This window comes from Narcine bancroftii, chromosome 14 (assembly GCF_036971445.1).
Source record: "Narcine bancroftii isolate sNarBan1 chromosome 14, sNarBan1.hap1, whole genome shotgun sequence".
In the NCBI taxonomy this organism is placed as follows: domain Eukaryota; kingdom Metazoa; phylum Chordata; class Chondrichthyes; order Torpediniformes; family Narcinidae; genus Narcine; species Narcine bancroftii.
In genome coordinates, this window is record NC_091482.1 from 60,880,293 (window position 1) to 60,885,377 (window position 5,085).

The 5,085-nt window shown below is 33.5% G+C and overlaps 1 protein-coding gene across 1 annotated transcript in view; it reads left to right on the plus strand.

The window, feature by feature from the left end:
- Window positions 1-5,085, plus strand: part of LOC138749666 (AP-3 complex subunit sigma-2) — a 356,312-nt gene that overhangs the window by 186,276 nt on the left and 164,951 nt on the right. The window lies entirely within an intron of this gene.

Here is a 5,085-nt window from a genome sequence, read left to right on the forward strand (position 1 = left end):
TTAGATATAGCATTTGTGCAGGAAACACATCTAACTGAAGTGGAACATAAATTAAAGAGAGACTGGGTAGGTCACGTAGCGGCAGCATCATATAATTCAAAAGCTAGAGGTGTAGCTATATTAATTAATAAAAATGTACCAATCAAAATAGAGGAGGAAATAATAGATCCAGCAGGGAGGTATGTAATGATGAAGTGTCAGATATACTCAGAATTTTGGAATTTGCTCAATATATATGCACCTAATGAGGAGGATCAAAAGTTTATGCAGGATATTTTTTTGAAGATTGTAGATAAACAAGGAAAAGGAGGGGATTTTAACCTTAATTTGGATCCAATGTTGGATAAAACTGGACAAAAGACAAGCAAAAAGAATAAAGTAGCCAAATTTATGGTTAAATCAATGCAGGAAATTAAACTTATGGATAAATGGAGGAGGCAGCACCCAAGAGAGAAGCAATACTCATATCATTCAAGTAGGCACAAAAGTTACTCAAGGATTGATATGTTTTTGTTGTCGGCCCATATTCAAGGGAGAGTTAGGTACACTGAGTATAAAGCTAGACTACTATCTGATCATTCACCCCTGTTATTAGCAATAGAACTGGAGGACATCCCACCAAGAACATATAGATGGAGGTTAAACTCCATGCTTCTTAAAAGGCAGGAATTTAGAGAGTTTATTGAACGCCAAATTAAAACATATTTTGAAATAAACATGGAATCAGTGAAAGACAAATTTATATTATGGGATGTAATGAAAGCCTTCATTAAAGGGCAGATAATAAGTTATGTAACTAAGATGAAAGGACTACAATCGGGAAAAAAAGCAGTTGGAATGGGAGATAGTAAGTACAGAAAAGGAACTAGTAAAAAGGGATGATATAACGAAAAGGAGAGAATTGGCGGACAAAAAAAATACGAAACATTATAAACGTACAAGGTGGAGAAGAACATAATGAAAATAAAGCAAAAGTATTACGAACTGGGAGAAAAAACACATAAGTTATCCTGGCAACTTAAAACAGAACAAGCTAAAAGAACTATATTGACATCAAGGAAAAAGGACAAACAAATTACATATAATCCAACCGAGATTAATGAGAACTTTAAGGAATTTTATGAACAATTATACCAAACTGAGAGTGAGGGGAAAGATGATAAAACAGAAGAGTTTTTAGCTAAAATTGAACTGCTGAAATTGCAAGAGGAACAAACCAAACTGATAAAACCATTTGAAATAGAGTAAGTACAGGATATATTAAAAAAGCTGCCGAACAATAAAACACCAGGAGACGATGGATTTCCAATAGAATTTTATAAAACATTTAAAGAGTTATTAATTCCTACTCTCCTGGAAGTAATGAACCAGATAGAAGAAACACAAAACTTGCCAGATTCATGCAAGACAGCAATTACAGTAATACCAAAGACGGGGAAGGATCCATTAACACCAGCATCATATAGACTAATATCTCTACTTAACTCAGATTATAAGATAATAGCGAAATTATTAACATACAGATTGGCTGATTGTGTACCAAAAATAGGAAAACAAGATCAAACTGGATTTATTAAGAAAAGACGAACAGCGGATAATGTCTGTAAAATTATTAATCTAATTCATGCAGTTCAAGGAAATAAGATGCCAACAGTGGCTGTTGGTTAGACGCAGAAAAAGCCTTTGACAGAGTAGAATGGAACTATTTATTTAAAGTATTACAGAGGTTCAATCTACCAGAAAAATATATTAATTGGATTAAAGCATTATATAATGGACCATTGGCGAAGGTAACAGTAAATGGATATGTATCAAACCAATTTAAATTAAGTAGGTCAACTAGACAGGGATGACCATTATCCCCCTCATTGTTCACCTTAGCAATAGAACCATTGGCAGAACTGATAAGAACAGAAAATAAAATAAAAGGGATAAAAATAAAGGAGTATAAAATCAGCTTATTTGCAGATGACATCATAGTAAACTTAGCAGATCCAGAAATATCAATAAAAGAATTACATAAGAAATTGAAGGAGTATGGAGAAATATCAACACAAATAAGTGAAGTGATGCCAACGAGTAGCGCGGAATATACAGAATTTTAAAAAGAATCACCATTTTAATGGCAAACACAAGCAATCCAATACCTAGGTATCAGGTTAGATAATAACTTAAACCACCTGTACAAACTAAATTATCAGCTACTAATAAAGAAATTGCAGGAAGATTTAGAACATTGGAAAGAATTACCACTAACATTGTTAGGGAGGGTAAATTGCATTAAAATTAATGTCTTCCCAAGGAGACAATACTTATTTCAATCGTTGCCAATTCCCATAACAGAGAAATTCTTTAATGAACTAAAGAGAATAATAAGGAAATTCTTGTGGAAAGGGGGAAAACTGAGGGTAGCGTTAGATAAATTAACAGAGAGGTATAACCAAGGTGGTTTGCAGTTACCAAACTTTAAAAATTATTATAGAGCTGCACAATTAAGGTATTTATCAGATTTTTACCAGACAAGGGAAAAACCAGACTGGACTAAGATAGAACTAGATAAAATAGGGGAGAACAAACATATACTTTATAAGTGGGATGAAAAGCTGGTGCAATATAAAAGCTCACCAGTATTGCATCATTTACTTAATATATAGAAGATCCACTTACCAAATACCAAAATTGTTATTGACACAAAACCCACTAATCCCTTTTACAATAGATAATCTTTCCTTTAGAGAATGGAGAGAAAAGGAATCGAAAGAATAGGAAATTGTTTCTTGGGAAATAATTTATTAACATTTGAACAGTTAAAGTACAAATATGGAATAACTCGTGTTACAATGTTTGCATATCATCAACTGAAAGTTTATTTAAAGGATAAATTGGGAAACAGACTGAGATTACCAGAAGGAAGCAGCTTTGAATACGTGATTACAGACACAATGATAATTAAAAGATTTATAACGAGCATGTACATTAAGCTGCAAGATAAGGAAAATGATGAAATAAGCTATAAACCTAAACAAAAGTGGGAAAAGGATTTAAACAAAGATAAAAAATGAAGCATGGGAAAAGTTATGTTCTGGAACTATGAAGAATATAATAAACACAAGGTTACGCATGATACAGTATAATTGGTTACACAGGTTATATATTACGCCTCAAAAGTTAAAAGAATGGGATCCAACATTATCAGATAGATATTTTCGGTGTAAGAAGGAAATGGGAACAACAGTACGTGCAATTTGGGCATGTAAGAAAGTGAAAATGTTTTGGGAAGATCTAAATCAGATATTAAATAAAATCACAAAAAATAACATACCAAAAAATCCAGAGACTTTTCTTCTAAGTAATATAAGAAGTAAGGAATCAGGCCTCAAATTGGATAAAGCGCAAAAAGATTTATTATGATAGCCTTAGCAGTAGAAAAAATATATATAATGTCAACTTGGAAAGTGGAAGAGAGCCTGAGAATACAGCAATGGGACATGGAAATGAATAAATGTATTCCATTTGAAAAAATAACATATAATTTAAAAAATAAAGTCACATTATTTGAACAAATTTGGGAACCATACATGGAACACAACAGAGAGGGCTTGCCTTGGATCTCCACCCCCTAAAATGATAAGAAGACAAAACGACTTGATTCAGTGTGTAAAAGTAGATGACACATTTTTCTTGTTTATTTTTCATTGTGTGAAGACATTGTTTAAGGGTTTTATTGTATATGTTGAATATTTATTAGTTTTGGAGGGAGGTGGGAAGGGGGGAGGAAAGGTAGGGGGGAAACAAAGGGAGAAAATGCCACTGTGAATATTTAATGAGAAACATTTGTATATATTTTGGTTGATAGCGTTCACAGTGTGAAAAATAAAAAATTATAATAATTAAAAAAAGGTACCCAGTCATTGATAACTATAATTTTCCTTCCTACTTTCATTCTGATGTCTTCTTTTGAATTCCATGCAACTTCAAGAAACACCAGATCATCTGGGCATATTAGAGTCTTCCAGATTCAAAATTGTGCCCGACAATTTTAGCTACTAATTCTCCTGTTGCCATTGCTAAATTCTCTCCAAGCATCTGTCTAACCCTGTATAACCATCTCTGTAATCGATTCTCTCCTGCCCAACACCCCATCACATATCTTTCTTTTTGTTTTCTCTTCCCCTTTGCTTTTTCAACTTGGTTTATCTGCAACTTTACCCAGTGCTGATAAAAGCTGAATGGTTTCTGCCTGAGCTGTTGAATCTTTCCAGAAATTTGTTTTTCCAAAATGTAGATACTTGTCAGAGAGCTGGTGGTCTTGTTCTGCCTTGCTCAGCTAACCATATCATCTGGATCACTGAGGAATGTTCAAATAGAAGAATATCAAGTTTAACACAATATCAGATTGGATTTAGAGCAAATTTTTATTCCAAGTCTCAATTCACTGTGTCATTATTGATCAATGATTACTTGTAAAGGAAGTGAGTTGCTGAATTTGGGGAGTGCTCCACAATCTCAAGTGATGGAATCAAAGGTTTGAATGTTGGGGATTGTGTTGGGGATTGCACTAAGGCAACAAGAAGCCATGTTATTCACAAGTGGGTCCACAATGAAGATGGATGTCAACATGGCATTTTTCTCAACCTTTGTTTCTTGAAATATTAAATCTCACCCTCAGAATTCATTTTGGAATTCTAACCCCTGCAAGATGGGCACCCTAATGCTGGATCTGCATCTTTAACTGTACCCACAACCCTCTATCCAATTTTCAGTTTCATGCCTTTTTAAAAAAAAATTAAAATTCTTCCTACAATCTAAATAACCTCACATTTACCCCACAAAATAATTAGTTCTCATTATTTTTGTTTTTAGTTCAGTCAAGTGTTTTTTCAGTGTTCAGTGAAATTGGTGAATTTTGGTTATTTAAAAACTTCAGTCAGGAGGTAAATCATCCTTCCACCTCTACCAATGCAATGCATTGAAAACGTAAAGAACTGTTGAAATGTTGTCTACCATAGCAAATTCGACCAACACTGCCTTCTGCAACATTGTGGTACCCTCAGTGACCCAAATACTTAAAAACATCGACTCAGA